This window comes from Pseudonaja textilis, chromosome 2, assembly GCF_049901715.1.
Source record: "Pseudonaja textilis isolate UNSWEBS1 chromosome 2, rPseTex1.2, whole genome shotgun sequence".
Classification (NCBI taxonomy): domain Eukaryota; kingdom Metazoa; phylum Chordata; class Lepidosauria; order Squamata; family Elapidae; genus Pseudonaja; species Pseudonaja textilis.
In genome coordinates this window covers 46,217,238-46,243,903 of record NC_141991.1, presented here as the reverse complement: position 1 = coordinate 46,243,903, position 26,666 = coordinate 46,217,238, and the positions used below count along the sequence as shown (strand labels likewise).

Below are 26,666 nucleotides of genomic sequence, written 5' to 3'. Positions count from 1 at the left end.
AAGTATATGTAAGAAATGTATGTGATAAAAGAAGAGACACAAAAAGAATGAAGAAGTGCTACCTTTTGGCTGTTTTAGCACATCTCCCAATCAATTCTACTCCCTGGTCCCTGATCCTGTTATTTTGAAAATAGAAAAGTCATGATTTGATGTAACTTTTCATTTCCCTCTTCAGTCTCTTATTTTTCATGCTGAAGAGCCACTGTTTCTCATAGGAAAGATGCTTGAACCCCTGACCATTTTGATAATCCTCTGCTAAACTTTTCCCAGCTGTATTATGTAGTTTTTCAAATGTGACAACCAGAACAATGCACAGTGATCCAAAGTCAGACAAAATACAAAATTGTATATATAGGCATACTAATAATGTTGGCGTTCATATTACAGTTACATTTTAATGATCCCTGGCATGGAAGTTACCTTTTTCATGGGCGCTGAATGCTGTGTTGACATCCTCATTAACCTATCCTTCCACTATGATCCCAAGATCTTCTTTCTTGGTTAAAGGTAGCTCAATCTATATGCAAAGTTAGGGTTTTTTTTTCCTCCCTAATGTGCATCACTTTATTCTTACTTAAGTTGAATTGTATTTGCCATCTGGTTGACTACTCACCCAGTTTAAAGAGATTCTTCTGGAACTCTTCAAAGGCACTTTTGGTTTTTACCACTGTGAATAGTAGTACCTTCTGCAAACATTACTACCTCACTGCTTACCCCAAGGCAAGATAATTTTCTTTTGAGAGACACCATTCTTGTTCCTTTTCACTGAGAAAATGGTCCACTCATCCTTATATTTTTGCTTTCTGTTTTTTTTTAAACAATTAGGAATGTGTAGACGAACAGCTCCCCATGGGTACCTCCAAGGTAGGAGGTTTGTGTATCCAATCAAAGAAATGAAATGCGGGTCATGACTTTATGACACAAATCACATGGTTTATATTATTTGCACCTGATATCAGGAAGTAAATTTTGTCCTTTTTTTTTGTTGTCATTGCAACTAAAAACAAGTACCTGTAGCAATTTTACTAGTTTGCTCAAGAGCATTTTGAAAATATTTGTACATCACCTAGAGTCTATCAAGATCGAGCTGGTAAATAAATGCCATAATACTAAGAGAAATAGATACGTGTTTATAATCCAAGTGTCAATAATTTTACATTAGCAGAACTGTTAAGATTGTAGGAGACTGCAAGACATCCCTGGAACAAAAGTAATCAGATCCAGCAAAGAAGCCCCTCCCCAAAATGAGTACAAGCTCTACCGATATGCCAAAATTGGGAGCATTTATGGCTAGCATTGCCTTATCTAGGAATAAGATGCACTTCTACATTTACTTCATATTCTATACTGCTCCATTTCCAAAGACCTGTAACAGTGTACAAGTCCAACTTAAATTAAAATAAAACCACAACTTCAATACTATTTGAAGTTAGAATGAAGTTCATCTACTCCCAGATGCCTTTCTGAAAAGCCATGTTATCACAGCTCTTTGACAACGTAATAGGAAAGGGGAGCTCCCAGTTTCTGGGGATAACCTGCAGAGATGGAGCATCATCATTGAGAAGACTCAAGCATGAAGTCACTGCAAGTTTCTCTTGGTTGTGGGATCTTCAGCAAACCCTTTCTATTCTCTCACAGGGTGAGCAGTTCAACTCAGAAGATATTTTCCAGGCTCCCATAAAGGCATCTTCATGGCAGACCCTTGCCCGTCAAGAAATGACCCGTATGTCCTGATTGTTTAGCTACACTTGTGTAGTTTTCCAGATGATATAAACATGCAGAAAGGATGCCTTAGATTTGTTTCAGGATCTTACAGATTTCAGTGAAACATCCTGATTCACACACTTGGAGCTTCAACTTGCAGTATTCTGGTAGATAAAAATAAATGGTTATAATTACAATTCAGCAAATGATCAGAAATGTATAGAAGTGCCTCTATTTCCTTTTCAGTTTAGCAGCTCCCCACAATCATCTTCACAGACCCCAAACTTCTAATTCCTCCTTGATAGCCTCTACCTGAGTGCAGCCAAAGAATATCCACTAACATGATCCTTTGGGGTGATCTATTTCATCAAATGGGCAACAAATACTAGAAGGTAGTTGCCTCATCAGCTCCAGGCTCCCCATTAGCCTACCATCTGAACATTGGGGAAGCCCAGCATCATTCAGTAAAAACCAAGCAGAGCACTGTTGCACACAAACTAGAAGTGTGTCAATTATTCCAAATTAATTGGCCCCTATAAAGGATGTTTGTGCTTCATCCTCCCCATTCCCTGTATCGGCAGGCTGCCAGCTGTTTCATTCCTTTGATCATTTATGTGCTCTTCTGGCTCCTGGTCAATAGGGTATCTCTATTCTGCTTGCTCCCCAATTACTGAGAAACATAAAGGGAGGAGTGTAAAATGTTATTCCCTGGAGTCATCCTCAGCCATTAGTAGCTGACCTTGATTATATTTCAAATGTACTGTTTTCTGAGATTCTTTAAAAGTAAGAAACAACTATCACCACTAGAAAGGGATATAGAACAATGTGACTAAACAGTCTTTAATCAAAACACATTAACAATGGTGGCTGCAGGCCTCAAAATAAAGCAAACAGGCATTTAGGGTTTTTGAAATTCTTCTACTAGTTTTGGCCTGAGTCATGCATATATTGTGAAGTAGTTCTCATCATAGGAGTCACGCATCACATTAAGTAATGGCTTTTCTAAATTGGGGGTGTTACATGGAAGACCTTTGTACTCCCATCATTGCTTAATCAGTTGAAGTTTCCTGCTGGCCTTCAAGGACAGATTTATGTAGAGTAAGTTGCAGTAATCCAACAGGAGATGACTAAAGCATGAGTGACAGTGAAGAGGGCTTCTTGTTTGTATATTTTTCTTGTTGCATGACTTACATGAGCTTCACTTGAGGGATGACAAATATATTTTTCCAGAACTCTTCAGAAATTTCTGAGTAGCACTGAGACAAGTCTAGAATTGATGTGGTAAGAAATTCAATATGATGAGAAGACAAAAAATTTGAGATTTCTACTGGCAGGTCTGGCCCAAATCAGGATTGATTGTAGTTCTGAGATTGATTGATTGACTTTCTGACTGATTATGTGCCATTAATTTGTTGTCAACTCCTAGCAACCTCATAGGTTTTTTTCCTATAATGATCTGTCCCTAACCTTGTCTTTCAGATATTCCAATGGTGCCTATATCTACATGTTAACTGAGTCCGTCTATCTTGTTGCTGGTCTTCATCTTCTCTTTTCTTCCACCTTTTCCAGCATTAGAGCTTTCTCCAGAGATTTAGGTCTTTGGATAATACGTCTGAAGTAGAATAATTTGAGCCTGTCATTTGTGCCTGGAGGGATAACTCTGGATTGATTTGTTTGATGATCCATCTGTTTTCTTGGCAGTCCACAGTACTCTCAGATGTCTTCTCCAATACCAAAGTTCAGAAACATCAATAATCTTCCTGCTTCTTCCAAGTCCAACTTTCACCTCCACGGAGTGTCACAGAGAATAACCTGCACTTTTTTGATCTTTGTGGATAGAGACATCACAGCATAGAAGTATGTTTTTATGGCTGCCCTATCAAGTGCTAGTCTGGTATATAATGTGACAATAAAGATATCAAAGTGGTGAACAGCTTCTAGATTTAAGGAACAACCATAGACAGTAAAGGAACAAGCAGTGTGTATGTATATATATATATATATATATATATATATATATATATATGTATATGTATATGTACCCCACCACCACCCCCTTACCTGCATTGTGCCTCCGATATTATAGGAAGTGATGAAACAAGCCTATTTTTCAGCCTGCAAAGGCTGCAGAAGCTGTCCTCAAGCCTCTGGGAGGCTGAAAAAGGCCTCAAACCAACTGAAAATCAGCTGTGAGGTGCGTGCATGTGCAGTGAGGTAAGTTTGCCTGCAGCTCACATGCCAGCACAAATGGCTTTGCATGCCACCTGTGGCATGCGTGCCATAGGTTTGCCACCACAGTTCTAAGGTATTTTGTGTGTTAATATCTCTACTGTACTGTGTTTCAGTATACTGCAAACAACTCCTTTGATCTCCTTTAAATTGGTTACTATCTATGGTGTCCTTTAGTATACTGAGGTGAGGCTGGAACCACCTTTTAATTCAAATATATATATTTTAAAGTCTTTCTTTGCTTTTCCATATTCACTGTCTGTACAGATGTTGTAATACTGCTTCTTGTCTTATCTAACAGCACTCTGAAACTCTGTTAAGTTCCTTTCTGGGATTTCTGTCTTTCTTGACTTTGGCTTCCCTTCTTTTCTTGACAATTTCCAGTTTGTTCTGAGATTTTTAATTATTTATTTAGGTAAAATATTTGTATGAATGCCCATCTTAAAAGCAAACTCTAGGTGGCTTACAATCCAATCCTAAAACAACATGTACAGTAGGAAACAAAAAAACAAGAATACCAGAAAAACCTAGTGTGCAGACACACATTCCTGATTCACCCCCTCATGTTCTCATCCTAGCCTGATTTCACCCTATTTCAGCATCTGGGAGAGGAGCCAGGTCTGAAGGGCTTTTTGGAAAAATAAAAGGTTGCGGATTTTTCATACCTCCAGGGAGAGAGTATTCTGTGGGGCAGGGGTTGCAATGAAAAAAAACAACAACATGTTTTGATGACCCATAAAATGGCAATATTTAAGGGAAGGCATCTGAATTTGCTGTTTACATGTTCTGTTGATTTCAAACCTAATTATAAAATTCATGAATTTCTTAATCTTCTGCATTAGTGGTTTAAACATAAACTTGAATGACCGTCATATCAAAGGGCTGCCCACAAAGTGTAATCAATATAATTTGGTCGTTGATTGCATTGTAGGCAAGTATTGTTCCTGTTGTATCCTTCCTAACTATAAAAGCAGTACTGTTCCTTCTTTGTTTTTCATATCCTGAGTATGATCTTCAGACCAAAAATTTCTGATCCCATTTCAATTTACCCATGCCAGTTTGTAGTTGTTTCATTTCACTTTTCAGTGTGCTTGAGCTTTCCAGAGTTCAGGCTTCTTGGCAACATCAGTAGTAGACCTGTTGAAGGCTTTAATTCAGCCACATCATAAACACCATTAGTACTTTGAAAGATTCCTGGCTTTTCCTCAGTACCATGTTGTGTCTCATCTAACTTGATGGGCTCATCATCTGGTATTATATAGTCAATCATTTTCTATTTTCTATCCATATTGTTTTCTTGATAAAAATATAGGAATGGTTTCTCATTGCCTTCTCCTGCACAGCATGACTTGATGCCTCTGCCATTGTCACTAAAGTGATCATCTGCTTCTGGCATCTTCCTATGTTGCTGTGCTCAATATAGGTGCTGGTTGATTTAGCAGGGCAGCTAGCATGACCTTCATTCCTTAGGTGATCCTGCTAGTAATATTTATATATCCCTCCCTGGATTAACTTTCCACCACCACAAGGAAGCAGAATAGGTGGTGATGTTGGAGAGGAAGATTGATAATACCCACCCTAATTATCCCTCAAATTGAATGGATTGTATGCAGTTTTATGGCTACTTGCCCAGAAAAAATATACGTGGTAGATGAGGTAGGGGTCAAACTTTATTCTACATAACCAAAACCTACTTCAAATGAGGAGGCTGAGGGAGAAATATTTTGTCAGCAACCCAACTGTGTGATAGAAGAAAATTCCCACAACCTCTTCATCAAACCCACCATTTTTTGTTTCAGAAAATACCTCCCCCACACTTTTAGATTTAGCCATTCTCAATAAATATTTCAATAAATGCCTGTAAAATCAATGTACTCTGTCAAATTTGTTCTCCTGAGTTAAAAGTATGAGCACCTCAGATCAATTTGCCACAGATATATTATCCACAATTTTCCCTATTCAATTCTTTTTCAGCCCACCCAATTGTCTCCTATCAGCTCAACTCACTCCCCTTTCTTTCTCCCTCTGCCAGCCACTACCTCATTTCAGTCTCTTTGTCCACCAAAACTACCTCAATAAAAGAAGAGGCAGGAGAAGGCAGGGTTAACCAGTCTTCCTTGACTAAGAAGTAAGTGGCTAAAGATTTGTCCCATTATCCTGGGAGGCATATCAGAGTGCTTTCTACCCTAGTAGTTAAATGTGAGTATAAAATGTCAGGACATGGCAAATAGCACACTACTTCTTCCATTTACAACCTCTATGTTTATAAACAAACATAAACTATGAACATAGCTAAAAAGTCTTCAGCAATGTAGGTTTCAAAGATAATTATGCTCATTATATAGGAAGTGCTGTGTCCATAACATTTCTAGTGGGGTATGGGGACATTGTGGCACTAAACTACACTGTAATGAGCTCACTTTATTTATTTAGTGTGAGCTATGAATATAATGAACAGATTATTCCAGGGCATACGTACTGTACATACTCCATCTCACAATTCCCATTTGGAAGTAAGCAGCATTTGCAAAACTCAGAAAAAGAGTGAGAAAGATCATACCAAGGGATCAAAGGTCTGAGATTTGTAAAAAAGATACAAAATATAGTTAAAACTACCTTACATCATGGCATTCAACATTTTGTCCCATCCCTTTCTACCTTTGAAAACATAAGTTGAACCACATCTATATATTACTTCACACATTGTCTTTTGCTCTTTAAACTTCTTTCTCTTTTCAGGATATAATCAGTTACATTCAACTACATTGGAGTGTCAAACCTGCATCGTCACATGACATATCGTGACTTTTTCCCCCTTCGCTAAACTGGATGTGGGCATGGCCAGCACATGATGCATCCGGCCTGCGGGCCACGAGTTTGACAGCCCTGAACTACATCTTTGTCAATCTCCTGCTTCATTTCAACTATAAACTTTTCCTTAATATATTTGTTTTACAATTTGATTCTCACTCATTCTCTTTATATGGCCAGACTAACTAAATTCATTTCTCTCATACTGGTCACCTCTGTATTTGTGTCCATGCAGTATATGTTCATCCCTGACCCTATCTCTTGTTTTACTGAATATTGATGTACCCCATTTTGAATGCATTCAACTTAGTTTTATGTTTCTCCTATCCTACCTTGTATCATGTATACTTGTACCATGGATCCTACATTCCACCAGGGATGGGATCCAACTGGAATAACTACCAGTTCTGTTGCTCTGTGTCCCGCGTGCATGCGTCGCACGAGTTGCATGAGTTGCACGAGTGCAATTTATGACCTGCTGAGCTGCCCGGACAGCTGAGCAGCTCTGTGTGCAACTGCGCAGTGGTTGAAAAGGCACTTTTTTCCTGCTTTTTCAACCACAGCTGTGTCACGCAAAGCAGATGCGGTTAAAAAAACAGGAAATAAAGGTCAGGTAAGAGCCCTGGAAGGTGGGTGGGCCAAAACAACAGCAGACATAGAACCGGTTCTATGTATGCTCTCTGTTTGCTGCTTTTCATAGCAACCGGTTCTACAGAAGTGGACAGAACTGGTAGAATCCTACCTCTGCCTTCCACATTACAAGTGGGTAGAAGCATTTTCTTAGGAGCAAACAATTTTCTTACCTCAACAAATATTTGTTCCTCACACAAACCACATCTACTGACTATCCTTCTACCAGTATTTGCATGTCTTAAAATTTCTCTATCCATTTCCCCATCTTTAAAAGTTGTACCAAGGCAAAAGATCCCATCTATTTCTTTTAGTTTTTCACTATTTACATTTGACTTGAAAAAAATCCACTTTTCTCCTCCTCAAACACACTACCTGAAAATTTGATACATTAATTTTTAGATCCATACTCATTATTTCACATAATCTATGAAAAACTCATACATTCAAATTCCCCAACCAATAGACTCATAACTTCTCCATAATAATTCCTTATACTATATTTATCTATCTATTTATCTATATGTTAAACAACAAAAAGCACATTACAAACCTTTGTCTTATTCTTTGCTCAGAGTCAAACTAATAGTTAAATCATTCCATTTATTCTCAAACATGCTTTTCTTCCATTGCACAGCGCTCTTACAGCATTCAGCAATAATCTTTCAATTCCATCTTTATGCAAAAAATCTGTAATTTGAGCTTGTTCACTTCTTCATACTTTCTATAAGATAATAAACAATAAACTTTATCATATTCATACATTTGTCAAAAACCTACTGAAATGCAAAAATCCATTCTACACTGTGTGGCACCCAGCCATACTGCAGTTGTCAAATTTTGTTCATTGTCGTTTTATGTACCTTTTCTAGCAGAATTCTGCCAAGTAACTTACCAGTTGCTCCTAACAAATTAATCTTTCTGTCATTTTTTTTGCAGTCACTCTTGCTGCTTTGCCCATGTATAGAGGAATAATACTGGCATTCTTCCAATCATATGTGTGGGCACGTGCATAGTCTCCACACATGCATTAAATGCACACAATTATTTCATGAATACATAAGGGCAATACTTACTGTTTTTCTGGTTACACCATCGATACCAGTCTCTTTATAATTTTTCAATATTGTAATATTTCACTCATACTGTGAAAGTGATCTTATACAATGATTCTCAGTTCACATGAGCAATAAACCTTTAATAGCAAAGAGACAAAGACAGTTTAAAAACTAACCTATGTTAACTTCTGCTTGCAGAATCAATTGAAAACAAGGGGAAGGGGAAGGCTAATCAAGTTTTATTATAGTCTCCCAAATAAACAGGGAAACTGCTAATATAAAGGATGTGCCAAAATCTGGCAATCAGGAAAAGAAAAGGTTTCTTTTTGCTAATCCCTTTCTTTTAGAAATACATTTTAAGATACAATTTTATTTTTAGTTTATGGGTGCTTTTAAGAATAAACACATTGCAATAGATAGTCTAACACAATTACGACCAATATTTATCTATCTTCATTATACCCATCTTGTATGGTAACAATCATTTTATGGTGTATATTTTACACTGAACATAAACAGTAATGTATGAGATACATATGCATTAAATGCAGAAGCCAAGAATATATCATGCTATATATATATAACTCTAATGTGCCTGAGTTAATGTGCCTGATGCATCTTTTGTTAGAAACTGTGGGACATAGTTTCCGTATCCGTTTATCTTTTTAATGTTTTATTGTTTCAAAGTTTATTTAATTGGGGTGAACAATTGGAATGGAATTAAAAGATACATGCAACAAAGGAGTTTCAAAATTGGAGCTTTAATTCATGATATATTGGATAGAATAGAATAGATAGAATTTTTTATTGGTCAAGTGTGATTGGACACACAAGGAATTTGGCTTGGTGCAAATGCTCGCAGTATACATAAAAGAAAAGATACATTTGTCAAGAGTCAAGAATAAGGTACAACACTTAATGATAGTCATAGGGTACAATAAGCAATCAAATCATACTAGGAAACAGTCAAAATAGATCATAAGGATAGAAGTGACAAAGTTACAGTCATACAGTCACAAGTGGGAGGGGATGGGTAATAAGGAGTGATGTGGAGATTAATAGTAATAGTAGTGCAGACTTTGTAAATAGTTTGACAGTGTTGAGGAAATTTTTTGTTTAGCAGAGTGATGGCATTTGAGAAAAAACTGTTCTTGTGTCTAGTTGTTCTGTTGTACAGTATTTTATGGTGTTGTTTTGAGGGAAGGAGTTAAAACAATTTATGTCTGGGATGTGAGGGGTCTGTAAATATTTTCACAGCCCTCTTTTTTGACTTGTGCAGTATACAGGTCCTCGATTGAAGGCAGGTTGGTAGTAACTGTTTTTTCTGCAGTCTTAATTATCCACTGAAGTCTGTGTCTGTCCTGTTGGGTTGCAGAACCAAACTAGACTGTTATAGAGGTGCAGATGACAGACTCATCACCCATATCTGTGGGTTCAGAACTGAATTTTGGACATCTTGGATGCCAAATGTTCCATCTTTTCAGTCACACACCAACAGAGAACAATGAGCGTAGTGATTGATTTGGTGGAGGAGAAGACTCTTACTGGATCACCGTATGGCACCTTCTCTTTAAAAGAAAGTAAAAATAGGCTGCATCCACACATATTACTAAGGTATTACTGTGTTTTTTTGAACAGGCAATTGTGACCTGCTTCATATAGCATGTGAAGGATGTCATGGAATGCAGTTTGTTACTTCTTCTTTTTGATCTTTTACTTAAAATAGGAAATGACTAGCAGGAGGAGCTAGGAGCAAAGCATGCATTAGCAGTGAAGGGAGGTAGGCAACTGAAACCAGGATATCTGATAAAATAGGTCAGAGTTGGGTCATTTCCTTATGGAAACCATTCAGGTAGTAGGAGTTACTGGCACTATGCAAGGTCCTATTTTCTGGTCCACTTTTCACTGTGGACTTTTTCGTTTGGCCTTCTCTCTTTATGAGGCTGTCATTCAGCCAAGCCAAGCAAACCACATTCTGATTCACTTTGTAGGATCAACCAAAGCATCATGTTACATCTTAATACAATATCTTTATGACATAGCACATTATGTGACATTCTACCCCAGATCAATCCAGTTACCTTGACTGGAAATCAGTTGGTTCCCTAGGTAGCCAATCCAAACCACCATCTGATGTGTAGCTCTTTAGTTATTACTTTTTACTGACCAAAACTACTCTTTGCATTTGTTCTGTTCTGGTGCTTGAATAAAGTGGGATGAGATAGGGTAACCTTAATGAAATCCACAAGCTGAATCCTGTTTCCTCTTGAGATTTTAACTAAATCATGCCTCCCCCACCAGCAGAGATAAATATGCAGCCCTTACCAGAAGGGAGTTATAATCTAATACAAGATTTGGAATATGGTTTTATAACATGGGAGGAAGAGATACTTAGAAGGAGAGGACTATAGCCACTGCAATTTTGAATGCCAGCTTATGCATTAGTAACATCCATAACTAGTTTAGATGAATACAGTTTCATATATCTTAGAAAATATATAATTGCTTTTTAATGTACCAAAAAGGAGACCACCCTGCTTGTCTCTATAGGGGGAGGAGTTGTTTTAATCCTCAGTTTTTATTCTTTCTGGGTCTTATAAGATATGTCAAGGAGATGGTGGAATATGGGGAATGAAGCATGACTTGGGAGTATATTTTAACCAATTGTTATGCAGCTGTCAACTTGGCTTGTGCAAGGATAGAAGGCCTCTTGTCCTTACTATTGTAATCAAACTAAGACAAAGTGACAACAAATTTGAGTGTTTCAACTACATCTCATCTGCTAACCAAGATTGAATCTTAAATGAAAGGGCTAACCTGGCATCTTCTATGGTGGCCTGGCTGAGAAAAAAGGATAACTTTTCCACCTCTACCTGCCAAGTAGCATCCATGATGCAGCAGGTGAGGGCCAGAGGCAGGGAGACGGCATGGCTGTATATTAAAAATTCATCTTACTACAAGAAGGGCCGTAACAGCTCAGCACCTCCTTCTATTAGACGCAATGGGATAAGCTCCTGTTAGTTACCTCTCCTCCTGCTCATTTAGCAGTTCGAAAGCATGCAAATGTGAGTAGATAAATAGGTATCACTTTGGTGGGGAAGGTGACAGCATTCCATGTGCCTTCAGTATATAGTCATGCTGGCCACATGACCATGGAAATGTCTTGGGACAACACTGGTTCCCTCAGCACCAGCCCCTAGAGTCAGACATGATTGTGCATGGGAAACCTTTGCCTTTACCTTACTACTAGAAATTCCATTGAAACAATCCACCGGTCTGGCCTTGATCACCTATTATCTGAATCAGAATAGAGCTGGAAGGGACCTTGGAAGTCTTCTAGTCCAATCCCCTGCTCAATCAGGAGACCCTATGCTATTTCAGAGAAGTGACTGTCCAGTCTCTTCTTAAAAACCTCCAGTGATGAAATACCCGCAATGACTGAAGGCAACCTGTCCTGCTGGTTAATTGTCTCCACTGTTTGAAAATCTCTCAATTCCAGATTGCTTTTCTCCTTGATTAGTTTCCATCCATTATTTCTTGTCTTGCCCTTTGTTGCTTTGGAAAATAAATTGACCCCTTCCTCTAGTGTAATGCATTCTACTTGGGGAACTACTTGTTCTAGTCCCCTTGTAGACTACCCAGAATCTTTAGCTAGTCCAAAATGTATTAGCATAAGTAATAATTAACACACGGTCACAGGTTCTTTTAAGCATCCCCAATTCAGTGGGCTCAAACCAGCCAACACAACATACCCAATGAACATTCACAAGCTATTACTCATTACTTATCACAATTCCACTCTTCCCAATGCTACTGCTACTCCAACTACTATTTCTTATGAGTGCTACTACTACTACTGCTCCTCCAATGACTATTCCTTATGAGTACTGCTCTAGTGAATAGTGCTAGAAAAAAATACTCTTTGTAGCTGTTTTAGGCTGCTTTACTGCCACACACACACACAACTCCTTCCTATTCTCCTTTCTCCTTCACATGAAATACCTTCTATTGTTTTACCTGCCCTATGAAATAGTATTCCCCCTAAGATGTAGATGTCCCTGATCTTCTTGATTATTGTGATAGTTATTTTAGACTCTGGTGGAATCTGATTTGTTGTGTTTATGTTTGTTATTTTTTTAGTGTTCTTTTGTTTTAATTGTACCAGCCCTAAATCATTTTCAAAGGGCAACTGTATAAGTTGAGTAAATAAATAATACAAACAAATAAAATTAAAAGTGATTTTTGCTGTATTTGAGGAGCCAGGACAGTGTAGAATGACTGGTGTATTATCTACCCACCACCAGTTTCTATTATTCCTGAGGTAGTCATGGTGATCTCTGATGTGGGATTGGACTACATTAAACTAATTGTCCTAAAGAAATTCAGCGTTTATGAGGAGGTTGCCCAATTAGAAGTGCTTCAGAGTTTAATCCCTCCATGATGACCATAAACAGGTCCCAAATGGTATCTGGCCCCATGAATGCAGAATAGTACATGCAGAATTAATTGTTCTGTTTGGCTACATCTAGCAATCAGAGGATGGAGAAGGTCTCTGTAACTCTGTTGAAATGGACAGAATTTTGGATGGTAGCCGCTAAAAATGTCTGCAGTGTGAAGGAAGGACCAGTTACAATGTTTTAACTCAAGCACCTGATGGATCTGGATGACTTCCTGCATGCAATATTGTCAAAGCCCTTGCCAACCTGCAGAATACAGACTTTGGCAGTTGAAACAGTATAGCTCTTATGTGCCTTGTTTCTTCTCCCAAAAATGGACCTGCACCTTGGCTTCCCTTATTGATTAAACTGTAAAGAGGAGGAAGAGGCTCACAGTCTATGGAGATTCTCAATCATCCTGGTCATGGCTGGCCCATAAGTGTTTTTCAAAAGACCTCTGGATGTTTTTTTTCCCTTGAAAACCAGACAATAAGATCCACCCAACCACACTGTCAAGATTCTGTTATTATAGCCAATCTCAATAAAAGTAAATTTGGCCTTCCTGTGGAGTCAGTTCCATGATCTGGACCAGTGGTTGCCAAGTGAGAAAATTTTGGTGGTCCACAGAGAAATGTTACCCCCTCAAAGCAATTAATCAGGCTGCGCAGGAACACAAAGCTGCACTGCCTACATAGCCGGTGAGAACACAAGGCTTGCATCACTTGCATTGTGAACAACATGAGGTAGTGAGGGGACAGGGAAAAGGGCAGAGGGGGAAACTTGCCTGGCCACTGGGTTGCTTCTTTTAGCTTCTTTCTTCTTCTACTTTTGGGTGCATGCAAGGAAAGCAGCAAAAGTCTTTCTTTCTCTCCCCCAAACTCTGCTATAAATGAGTTTTTGGGACCCTGCAAGGCTGTGCCGGCAAAGACTCATTTCTGGCAGAGTTTGGGGGAGAGAAACAAAGACTTCTGATGCTTCTGATGCTTTCCTTGCATGAAGCCAAAAGTCTCTCTCTCTCTCTCTCCCGCTGAGAATGGAGCTGGAGGTGATAAAGAATGATCAATTGGTAGGAAAATGGGGTGGGGAATTTTCCTGCAGACTTTTTGGGGGATTTTCCCAGGGTCTCTGCTGCTTTCTGCAGAGACCCTGGGAAAACGTCGGCAAGCCACCATCAGTTAAAATTCATATTAGTGGTACACAGAATTTAAAATTTTTAGTTTGGTGGTCCCTGAGGTCCAAAAGGTTGGTGACACCAATCTGGACTACGTAGTGAGGCTGAGATTAAGAATCATTTTGGGCAAAAACAATAGAGCACCTGCTTGCATTATTCTCAAAAGACATTAAATAGAATGTGTTAATTATGAGCAATTGCCCTTCCCTATTTGCTATTAAAATATATACTATATGCACTGTCAATCATAATACAACCTTTTTGTTATAATTTACTAATCAGAAGGCTTCAGCCTCTAAACTTCCTCTAAAAATCCAACAACTTTTAGAATGTTAATATATTTAATTATTACCAACTTTATTCCTGGAAAACTAGCTTTCTACTGCTTTTGTTGCAAGTGAGCTGTTACATCTTAGTGACTAACACATTTCTATTAGCATAAACTTTCATGGACTGCAGTCCATTTCATACTCCTGGTACATGATTAAATGGATTTCAGTCTATGAAATCTTTTGCTGCTACAATAAATGTATTACAGTAGCCTTTAAGGTAGGAATGGGTCATGGAATGTTGGCCTGAGGCCATTTACTGCTGCTTCTCTAAATGGAGGGTCATGGGATGCTTTCTGGGGCACAGCAATGCCCCTGAAAGACAATGGCTGTTTTTTAATTGTGTTTTGGTTTTGGCTGCATTTTGGGAGGTTTAAATGAGAGAATTGAAGTGAAATGGGAGCGGGAATGTTTTCTTAAATTTCTATCTCCTATTTCCATCCTTATTTGGCCCAAATTTGCATTAGGCTGAAATATGGTGGCACAATGGATGGATGGGAGTTTGGCATAAAGAAGTATAAGATTTTCTCTCATTTCCACGCTTATTTTTGGAGGGGTCAGGTGGGGGTCAACATATAATACAGAGCAAAATCTGTATGGAATGCTTCTGAAACTGTGCTGCTGAATTTCATTAGCATGATTTTAGTCAAATGGGGGTGGGAGTAGGGTTAATAGGTGCTGGGAGTCTCATGTAATACATGTAACATGAATTGCTGATCCTTGCCCTGGGGCCTTCATCCCAATTGCAAAAGCTCTTGCTCAGCCCTCAGGTAAATATCTGACCCTTGCAGTTGGCTGCTGAGGAGAAAAAAGCAGGTGGGAGGGAGGGATAAGAAAGAGGGGGATAGTATTATAGACAGGTGAAACAAGAGTATCAGAGAATGGTTGTATATTCCTTGCTTTAGCTCTGCTTTCTATCTCCTCTATAATCCTCAGATTCCCCTGAGGGAATGCAAATTTTGATTTCTTGCCCTAAGACTGGGAGCTTGAGATTTCTTGCTATAAGACCAGAGATGGGTTTTGTGAGATGGGCAGTTTCTAAATTCAATAAATAAATATTTCCCCATTTGCAGCTAATCACATGCCCTGTCAACTTTTTTCTTCTGCCATGTCTTCCTCCTGTCCTTCAACTCAGGGCATGGAACCATCTCTCCCAAGTTTCATTTATCCATCCCATGAGAACCCATGGGAGAGGCATAACACAATAACAGCTGGAAGATACCTTGGAGATTTTACAGTCCAACTGCTCACCTAAGCAGAAAACTCTCCATTATTTCAGACAAATGATTGTCCAATCTCTTCTTAAAAACTTCCAGTATTGGAGCATTCACAACTTCTGGAGGCAAGTTTTTCCACTTCATTAATTGTTCTAACAGTCAGGAAATTTCTCCTTTGTTCTAGGTTGGTTCTGTCCTTGATTAAGTTCCATCTATCTATTAGAGAAAGGCATCTGGTTGGGCCCAAGAAGAAAGCTTTTTCTCTCATGGTGCCTGTGCTTTGGAACATCATTTCCCTACTCACAGACCTTAAAATAAGGCCAAAAAGACATAGTTTTAGTACTGGGCTTGGGGATCTTGGTGTTTTATAGAGCCTGTGCAGTGGTTATGTTAAGTGTTCTTGGTTGTTTTTAAGCCTCAGTTGCTGATTATGTTATATTTTAATATTATATTCTGGTGAGGGGAATTGTTTTAAATTGTCACAAGCCACCTAGAGTCATGAATCTGAGATGGGAAGCTATATAGAATGAATGAATGAATTTCATCTCCAACTGGTTGTGAAGGCAGTCTAAAGTCGTCCCTAACTGATCCAGTGTTGAAATAACATTTTCTTTAAGCAAGCAATTCAAGGCAGTAAATTCAATGGAATGTGTTTCATCAACTATTAACTTGGTGTCTGAGGCAAGTGATTCTGATGTTGGAATCAGTTTAGCATCCTGTTAGCCAATTTAGGATGAAGAAAGCATATCACTTCTGGTAACACGGGACTATATTCCACAACTACTTTGAACAGCACTTGAGTCTGCTTCTTTCAAACCGGGATGTCCTTATATTATACAATGTAGTATTATACTACAGAGACCTTGATTGGATTAAACAGCAGCTGATAAGCAATGACAGCAGGGAAGGAGCTGCACAATAAAGTGGTAGAGCACAAATGAACAGAGGTGTATCTCTGCTGTTTCTCAGCATAATTCTCCACTGTCAGTTGTGGTTTAGGATGCTTTTATATATGGGTTTAGCATTCTTCTGGAATAGTGCTAAATCTCTGCTTTGGAAATCAGCTTTGGATAGATACAATTTTTTATGCAGGTGCATTTCAAAGAGATACCTGCTAATATCAATTTTATGATCTAATCTTCTACAATGGTGCTTTTCAGAAGGGGAAGATGACATTAAACAGAAACCTTATGAGTGCAATTGTCATGCTGTTGGAGCCAAATGGTTGGAAGTGTGGATTGATTAGTTTTTCCACACCACTAGAACTAGGCATGGCAGATAAATCCCATAATTGCAGGCAACCCAGTGCTTTATTTTATCTTTGCAATCTACCTCTGCCCCATATCCTTTTTCCAGAGAAACAAAGAAAAAAAACACCTGTTAAAAAGCACTATCTTGGTCAATTAATGGAGCAAAGTGACTCATTAGTGCCTTCCCACCCTCCCTCTGCGCTGCACCAACCCTTCTTGCAATCTGCACAGTGGCTAAGCAATTTAGGCCTACAGAAAAGGCCATATGAAGTGCAGAGTGACTGTATTTGCTGCAGAGTAATGGTGAGCGGCTTTCATAGAAAAATGCTGTTCAGGTTAAGTGATCGCCTGCTTTGCCACAACAGGAGGAGCTGAAAGGCGTATGAAGCACTTGGAAAAGAGAGGAGAACAGCCATTGTTTAAGCGAATAAAGCTTTTAGTGCAGAGAGAAGTTTCACTTAAAGCAGCATCTTTTCTGGGTATAATCACTCTATTATGGTCTCTTATTTCCCCTTTGTTCATTGTTTATTGAAAGGGGACACCTTGCAATTCACAGTAGAAAATAGAAGCATTTGTAATGTGCTTCCAAAATAGTTGGGTAGATTTAAATGGATAATGGTTTTAAAAAGTTTCTGCCTGGCAATATCCAGCTGGTTATTCTCCATATAGATAGCAATAGAACTTACATACTACTTCACAGCCCCCTCTAAGTGGTTTTACAATGTCAGCCTATTGCCATCAATAATCTGGGTCCTCATTTTACCCACCTTGGAAGGATGAAAGTCTGAATCCACCTTGAGCCAGTGAGACTCAAACTGCTGAACTGCTTGCAGTTGGCAGTTAGCAGAATTAGCCTGCAGTACTTCATTCCAACCACTGCACCACCATGGCCCTTTAGCACATGCATATATAGAAACACAAATGGAGTTAAACATGCATGCAAACTGATAAAGTCAAATTTAAAAATCAAGTAGCATGTATGTCCTTGACTTACAGTCATTTGCTTAGTGATCCAAGTTACAAACGGTACTGAAAAAAGTTACTTACAACCCCTCCCCTCCCAGGAGTCCCCACACTGCTCATTTTGGATACAGGTAAGTGCAGGATGCACACGGAGGCTTGGGGAGGATGAAAAACAGGCCTCCCAGAAGTTTGGGAAGGCCAGAAATGGGCCTGTTTCCAGCTTCCAGAGAGCCTCCGGAGCCCCAGGAGGCTATTTTGGCCTTTCCAGAGGATTGAGGAAATCCTCCAGAGCCTGGGGAGGGCAAAAACAACCTCCTACCATGGGGCAGGAGGCCGACTAGGCCACACCACCATGGCCATGACCACCCAGCAACTGGCAGAGAACCCATTGCTAAAATTTTTGAAGCTCACCCCTGCCTTCAACCCTGGGTGTTCCATCACTTCCATTACACAGTCCAGGAATACATTTTCAGTTACAGAATGGAACACCAAACTTTTTCCTGCAGGATCCTATCTTTCCTTCCAAAGTGAACATTTATTTATTTCAACCCACTCACTAAAATTTGCAGGAGAGAGATTATGTATGTTGTCATTGTTAATCAATTGGGAGCCAGAAATCATGCTCCAATACAAATCATTCAGTGATCTACCAATGGATCTTAATTTATCTTCTCTCTTCTCTTCTGTAAAAAATTAACTAATGGATAAAGTTTGTTCTGGAGAATAGTAGAAATGAATGATGCTGTTTCTTGGCCAGGGTAAGCTCATTTGCACAAATACAATGTAAGGGCAGTGTTTCTCAACCTTAATTGCTTGTTAAACTTCAACTCTCAGCATTCCATGCTAGCTGGGGAATTCTGTTGAAGGATTGTGTGGGTTGAAGTCCACACACTTTTTTTAAGGATAGCAATGAAATACACATCCCAAAGCTTCTCTCCTCCCTAAGGATTTCTTATAGATTACAGTAATTTGATTCCACAACTTAATCTCTCTTAATTCCATAATCAACTGTCCAAGGACAAAGTCATTGAGGTTACATCTTGATCAGTGGTGGGATTCAATTTATTTTACCACTGGTTCTGTGGATGCGGCTTGGTGGGCGTGGCAGGGGAAGGATACTATAAAATCTCCAGTCAGAGGTGGTGTTTGCCGGTTCTCTGAACTACTCAAAATTTCTGCTACCGGTTCTCTAGAACTGGTCAGAACCTGCTGAATACCCACCTCTGATCTTGATATTTTACCCCTTGTGCACTGAAACCCGTGAGCACAAAAATGTGCTGCCACAATCTATTTATATTAATTTGGTAGACTTCATATTCTCATTAAGTCCATTGCTATTGTGAGTGGCATTAGCCTGCCAGGATCATCTGCTGCCCTTTTGAAATGGGAAAAAAAAAATCTAGCTGCAATTGAATCATATAATTCAAAAATTTTTTGCAAATGGGTATACACAAGAAAGCAGCTTGGGGAAAAAGTGAAACTTATGACAGTAGCCATTTAGAAACATAGTAAGAAATGTGCAGCATTTAATAACATTTGTCTGGATTGTACTTCAATCTCTTTTGGAAGTGTCTAAAATTTGCAACAGAAAGCTACAGAACATGTGTGATTTATACTCATTACTCAAGAATAGTGACTAATGTAATACAAATAGTCACCCAGGATAATAAATGCATGAATGTACATTTTTCATAAATGATTTCTTTTTCAGCACATTGGGCTGCAACCTATTTATGAGTTTTTGTTTGTGCTTTTAAAAGATTAAGGAAGTCCCAGAGGGTAAAAAAAGGAAATGGATGTAAAAAGATCTCCCTGTCCTCTGTGGATTCCATTCATGTAGCTGAAAGCTGTGCTGAGTTGTGGTCTGAAGAAGAAAGTACTGTATATTTACCTCCTTGTCCCTAATTAGATTTCTAAATAGATGGGCATAAACGTTGTAATTGTAAAATAAGTTATAATAGCTATTGTTTAGGAAACGCAAACATGATATACGAGACCACATATTTCCTCTAATGATTAGTCTAGAGGAAAATTCCCCCTTTAAAAAGAGCTTCTGAGTTTCCCTAGCATCCTGCATCTGCTATAAATCTTTCTCTGACAGTGCTTGCTGACCATAGTTTTATTATCCTGCAGGTTCTTGGAGATATTTTTCTTGCTTCATAATTGTGGCATTGTATTCTCTGGGATTAATGTTGAAAGTTGCAGGATGGTTGATAGGAAGTGGAAGAGAAACCCTCCTAATATTTCATGCACTCTGGGACAGAATATAATAATAATTGTACGTCACATCTCTGGGGGTGCAAGGGTACTTGGCAAGGAGCCACAGGCTCCAAAATCAGCAGTAAATGTCTTTGTCTTCAAGTTCTAGTGCACAGCTAAGCAGAAAAAGATTATTAGGGCCTGAGAATGATTGTGTAACCCACAAGCATACTTTATGTGATGAAGTGATGACAACTGAACCTTCCAAGAACAACTGCACAGTGCACACGCTATAATTGTAGCCTGAGGCATAGTAAACTGGACAATCAGGAGGATTGGTAGCAATGAATTTAGAAGATTTGTCTTTCCTATAGCAGACCCTTCTCTTCTGGGCAATTTAGGCTAGACTAATCTCATCAGGAACTGGGGCTTCAGCCGGTCTTGTCAGCTGGAGGAGCTATGAACACTTAACAGGCTTTTGAATGGTAGCAGGCAAGATCCTTAGACTCAGGCTAGATACAGACAGTGGAATGAAGGTCTAATGTCCTGAAACTGGAACAAGAGGCTTGATTTCAGACTGAAAGTGAGGAATTGGCCATCTCATTCTCCTGCATAAATAGATCTAGAGTGAGATATTTTTAAGAGTACTTGGACCAGCAGGAGTCCCAGCACCATGCTGGGAAATAAGCTGTCAGAATGAATCTGTGTGACTTCAACAAAAAGTATGCATTTGCACACCACAGGCCCAGAAAACTGGACGGACACATTTGTGTAATTTCTTAGCAACAATACAAAGTGGTTTGCTATTCCTTCTTCCAGGATACTTCTTCAAATTCTCCATCTGGGCAGTAGCCCTGGAATTGCCCAGGGGCCTCCCTGCCACGTATAATCAATCCAATCCTCTTTAGCTCTTCTGAGATCAGCCAGATTCAACCAGGTGATGATACTGGCTTTGTTCATATTTGTATAAAACCATAATGTGGTTTGTTTGATTGGGTTTAGTGCAATCTAAGAATGAATGCACACTTATTTACAGACCATGATGCAATAGTTAGCCATAATGTGTGAGTCCAGTAATTATGAATTCCTCATGAGACCATGATTATCAGGGTATGAATTTTATATGGTAAATGCACTCATGGGGAGAAGTGGAGGGCAAATGACAAAACATGAAAGTTGGAAATTGTCCAAATCAGCTAAAGCATGTTCCATCCCTTTTGTACCTGCAAATTTGTCTGAAAATATTTATTCATGATCTGGCTATTCTTTATATAACACAGATGTTCACAGAAGCATGAATCTGTTAAGGGATACATTCATGCTGCTTGTTTGCAGCATACAACTTGTCTGCTGGTTTTTCTTTTCCATGTTTAGAACAAACTCCTTAGTGCACTGACTTTCAGGTGACATCAAGAAATATGAAAGTTATGCCCTGAAGCTAAGAACTATGTAGGCTCATTCCAATGAGGACATTATCACTTGATGTTTCAGGATCCCTTCAGGGGACAACAAACTCATAACATCTATCCACTTTTATCTGCTAGAGAATAATGCAGAAACAGAAGCAAAAACTAAAAAAAAGTTCCCCTCATCCCTGTTGCATTTTGAGTATAAGGCTTCCATTTTGTGTTTAATTTAGAAGACCAAAAGAGAAACTCTTCCTTGCCTAATATATTTCTATTGTCTGTTTTCAGAGCTTGGTTGTTTTCCTGAAGATGTTTTATTAGCAAATTTCCAGATGCTGTATTCATTATTGCAGGAGATTTTAATCATGTAGATCTTCGTGTGGTCCTCCCTAAATTCTATCAACATATAAGGTGTGCAACTAGGGGGTCGAACACCTTGGATAAGGTCTACACGAATATTGTAAATGGATACAGGGTATTACAACTACCACATCTGGGCCAGTCAGATCACTTGTCCCTGCTTTTAACCCCGGAGTATATTCCTCTGAGAAAACAGGCGGGGTCGGTAGTCAAGGCGGTGAAAAGCTGGCCAGAGGGAGCAATGGAGCAGCTAAAGGACTGCTTCGAACGCACAAACTGGGAAGTTTTTGATCATCCTGATCTCAACGAACACACGGCTGCAGTGCTAGGGTATATGGCACACTGTATTGATACTGTCACGGTGGATAAACGAATCCGGGTGTATCCTAATGAAAAACCTTGGATGACCGGGAAGGTTAGACGCTTGTTGTACGCAAGAAATAAGGCTTTTAAGTCTGGGAATGATCTAGATTATAGTGCTGCAAGAACAAACTTGAAGAGAGGTATTAAGCAAGCTAAGGCCGAATATAAGAGGGAATTGAAGACTGCTTTCTCAGTAATAAGATGAGGCAGGTTTGGCAGGGGGTTCAACAACTAACGAACTATAAAGCAAAAAAGGTCTCTTTGGATGGTAGTGCGGTGGTGGTTGAGGAGTTGAACAATTTTTTGCTCGATTTGAGATCCATCAAACTGAAACTGTCCCTTTGCCATCATTTACTCAGCAGAGCCTCCCCTTCATTGTGAATGAGCAGGATGTGAGGCAGACAATGAAGGCGGTTAATTCCAGAAAGTCAGCTGGGCCCGACTCAATTCCTGGTCGTGTGGTAAAAGATTGTGCTGATCAGCTAGCTGGGGTGTGGACTGAAATTTTTAATCGATCCTTGACACAAAGTGTGGTTCCTGTGTGTCTCAAGGCTTCCACCATCGTTCCACTGCCTAAAAAGTTGCCCACAAATGGTCCTAGCGACTATAGGCGGTGGCACTAACTTCTATCTTAATGAAGTGCTTTGAGAAGCTAGTTCGAAATTATATTATCTCCTGCCTTCCTGATTCCTTTGATGGGCTTCAGTTTGCTTACAAAGAAAATAGATCAACCGAGGATGCAATTATTACTGTGCTTCACATGGCCTTATCCCATTTGGAAACACCGGGGAATTATGTAAGAATGTTGTTCGCAGATTTTAGTTCTGCTTTCAATACCATCATACTGCACAGATTAATAGCCAAGCTCAAAGATCTAGATTTTCCAGATTCTATTTGTTTATGGATATTGGATTTTTTAACAAATCGTCCACAAAGAGTTAAACTGAATGATTATATTTCTACTGTCAAGACACTTAGCATTGGCACTCCGCAAGGTTGTGTCCTTAGTCCACTACTGTTCTCCATTTATTCATCAGATTGCACAAATAAACATCCCAACAATAAGATAATAAAATTTGCAGACGATACTACGCTTGTAGGACTTATTTCTGGGGATGATGAGTCTGCATATCAGGATGAGGTATTACAGCTATCCCACTGGTGCAAAAATAATAATCTTCTATTTAACATTAAGAAGACCAAGGAGGTTATAGTGGACTATAGGAAAAAAAGAGCAGACATTCAGCCACTGTATATAGAGGGAGTTCGTGTGGAACAGGTGGTTGAATGTAAGTATCTCGGGACCATCATTACAAATGACCTGACCTGGAGTGCAAACACCGCTGCTTTAATTAAGAAGGCACAACAACGGTTGTATTTACTAAGGATTCTTAGGAAACAACAACTGGCTGAGAGTCTACTGACTACCTTCTATCGGAGTTCAATTGAGAGTATATTATCCTACTGTCTCTGTGTATGGTTCTCGAGCTGCACAGTGGCAGAGAAAAGGCAATTCAGAGGGTGATTAAGATGGCCCAAAACATCATTGGCTGCTCACTCCCCTCTTTGGAAGAACGGTATAGGAATAGATGTAAGAGGAAGATATTTAATATATTGAATGACTCCTCTCATCCGGGACATCAGCTCTTTGAACTATTACCATCGAGAAGGAGATTCAGGGTATTAAGAACAAGGATGACTAGATTTAAGAACAGTTTTTATCCAAGTGCAGTTTTGAGTTTGAATGCAGGGTCATAAGATTTTGTGGAATTTAATGGCTGAGAGTAATGGGGTATTTACATTTTTAAATTGTATAGAGATTATTGTATGGTCTGTTGTGTTTAATTTTATTTTTCTTGCAATGGTGTTGTCCAGTTTTACTTGTGGAAGAGCACCTCATTTCGTTGCACCCGCTTGCGAGTGTAATGACAAATAAATTCTTATGTCTTATGTCTTATGTCTTATGTCGTATTACCCAAATGAGTAACATCTTCAGTAGGAAAATAGAGTGAGGTTTGCTCTCTATTTATATACAGTGGCTTGATAAGAGCTTAATGAACTACTGTACACAAACCTCACTTCCTTCTAGCCTTGAAGATGGTACCTAATCAGGTAATAAAATGTCTGAGGGGGAAATGTTCAGAGACTATCAAGGACTCCACAGTTCAAACCTAAGCTACATATATTCTCTTCTATGGGTATATTTCTGTTATGCAACTAGATGATTTTCAAAACATTTGAGATATATTTCTTTCCTCTACCAAGAGCATCGATGATGCTCTGTGTTGATAAGACATATTTCTCATTATGATATCCATGGCTTAATAGCAACTATTTCAGTACATTTCTGAAGGGAAGGGTGTTTTTTTCCCTGTTTAATACTAAGTATCTAGGAGGGCCTGGCTCTAGGAGAATAAATGCCTTCCAGACAAAAAGATAAATCAAATATAGATCAAATATCCAAGACAACAAACCTTGAACATCAGTATTATGGCTCTCACTATTTTAGTTTAATTGCAAGATTGCTCCTGTAGCATTCTCTTTCTCTTTCCCTCTCCTTCTCCCTCTCCTTCCTTCCTTCCTTCCTTCCTTCCCTCCCTCCCTCCCTCCCTCCCTTTCTCTCTCTCTCTGTCTCTGTAGGTGATTAATGGGACAAGCAGCTGGCTCTTGCCACAATAATCTTTATTTCCAAAAATGCCTCTAGCCTTGAATAAATTCTATAAACTTTCTTAAACAGTAAAATCCAATGTTTTAAGAGTGTGCCCTGCCCTGAAAAAACACAAAATAAGCCATATAAAAGTAAACATCCTGCTAAAGGGCATTGCTTAAAGAAATGGCAGGTAATATTGTGATGGGCACGTGGTTATGACTTCAATAGCAGTCATTTTGTAAATATACAAGACCCTCCAACAACCATACTGTGAGAGTCCCACTTAAAATTCCATATATAGATACAAGATAAGATAGATAACCTTTTTTGTCACATTTTTTTGTTGTGAGCACATTGGCACACATTAAAAATGAAATTCTGTTGCCTGCTCTCAAAAGAAAGTATATATCAACCAATAACATGTATGTAACTCACATGTACACATACTATTTTTATACACACACACATACACACACACATATACCTACATCCATCTATCTATCTATCTATCTATCTATCTATCTATCTATCTATCTATCTATCTATCTATCATATCTCTCTCTCTTTCCCTCACTCCCTCTCCCTCTCTTACTGTCCATTTTGAATACATAACAGAAAGAAGAAACCTCAGAGATCACAGGGTTGATGCTATATAGAACAAAACTGACTGAATCTAGATGTTCTGCTTCAATAGGTTGGAGAACCCTGTTGTACCCTAAACTTACTCCTGTGTTGCTTCCTGTCTAGACTTCTTCCCATATTTTATCCTAGGTTTAGCATATTTCCAAGCCGTTAAGCCAGAATAAGAGCCGTGATCAGCAAGCTTGCACAAGTGAAATGGAAGACAAGTTTGACAGATGGTGGCACCTCCCCCCCCCTTCATTTGCCCATTTATACTTCTTTACTTCCTGGGAATTTTCTCTAACACAATCCGGCCTGTACTAGATTCCCAAATTATGACAAACTGAGTTAAACGAGGAAGTCTGTATCTTCCTCAATGTTTCTGTTTGTGCCTGCCTCCTGACCCAGGCTCTTGACAACAAATAGAGCTCTCCAATAGCTGTCTGCTGAGCTTTGATATTTGTTATACTCTGTGGAAATGTGAAGTGTGGAAATACAAAAACAAGGCCACTGCTAAATGCCTTTTTGGACATACTGTGTAACAGATCCAGGTTCTGGAGAAAGGTTTCTGACTTCTAGGTCACTACAAATGGAATCTCAGGCCTGCAGCTTTCACAAATCAGTTTCTTCTGGGATTCCAGCATGTTATTTGGAAATGCAGAGATCCATTAGCTCATTGTTAGCAAACAGAGGGGTGGGCAGGGGGAAATTCCAAAGAGGCTTCATAGTCAGTGCTAAATTATATCAGCAAAAATCTGTGGGATAGATGTCAAACCCAGTTTATCACAAGCCAATGCTATTTGTGAAATAATATCCTACAAAAGTGAACTTTTTCTGGCTCTCCCTCTGTTTAGCAATCACATGAACACACACACAAACACAAACACACACACACACACACACAGAGAGAGAGAGAGAGAGAGAGAGAGAGAGAGAGAGAGAATAGAATTCTTTATTGGCCAAGTATGATATGCTCTCAGTGTACATAAAAAGAAAAGATACATTCATCAAGAATCATAAGATGCAACACATAATGATAGTCATAGGGTACAAATAAGCAATCAAATCATACTAGGAAACAGTCAATATAGATCGTAAGGATACAAGCAACAAAGTTACGGTCGTACAGTCACAAGTGGGAAGGGATGGGCGATAAGGAGTGATGAGAAGATTAATAGTAATAGTAATGCAGACTTAGTAAATAATTTGACAGTGTTGAGCAAATTATTTGTTTAGCAGAGTGATGGCGTTTGGGAAAAAACTGTTCTT

General features: G+C 39.0%; 1 long non-coding RNA gene across 1 annotated transcript in view; it reads left to right on the top strand.

Moving 5' to 3' along the window:
- LOC148126842 (uncharacterized) overlaps window positions 1-26,666 on the top strand; it is a 51,972-nt gene that overhangs the window by 4,938 nt on the left and 20,368 nt on the right. Inside the window, exons 3-4 of the long non-coding RNA XR_015741627.1 lie at window positions 388-507; window positions 1,639-1,723. This is a non-coding gene — a long non-coding RNA (uncharacterized LOC148126842). The remainder of the gene's footprint in view (window positions 1-387; window positions 508-1,638; window positions 1,724-26,666) is intronic.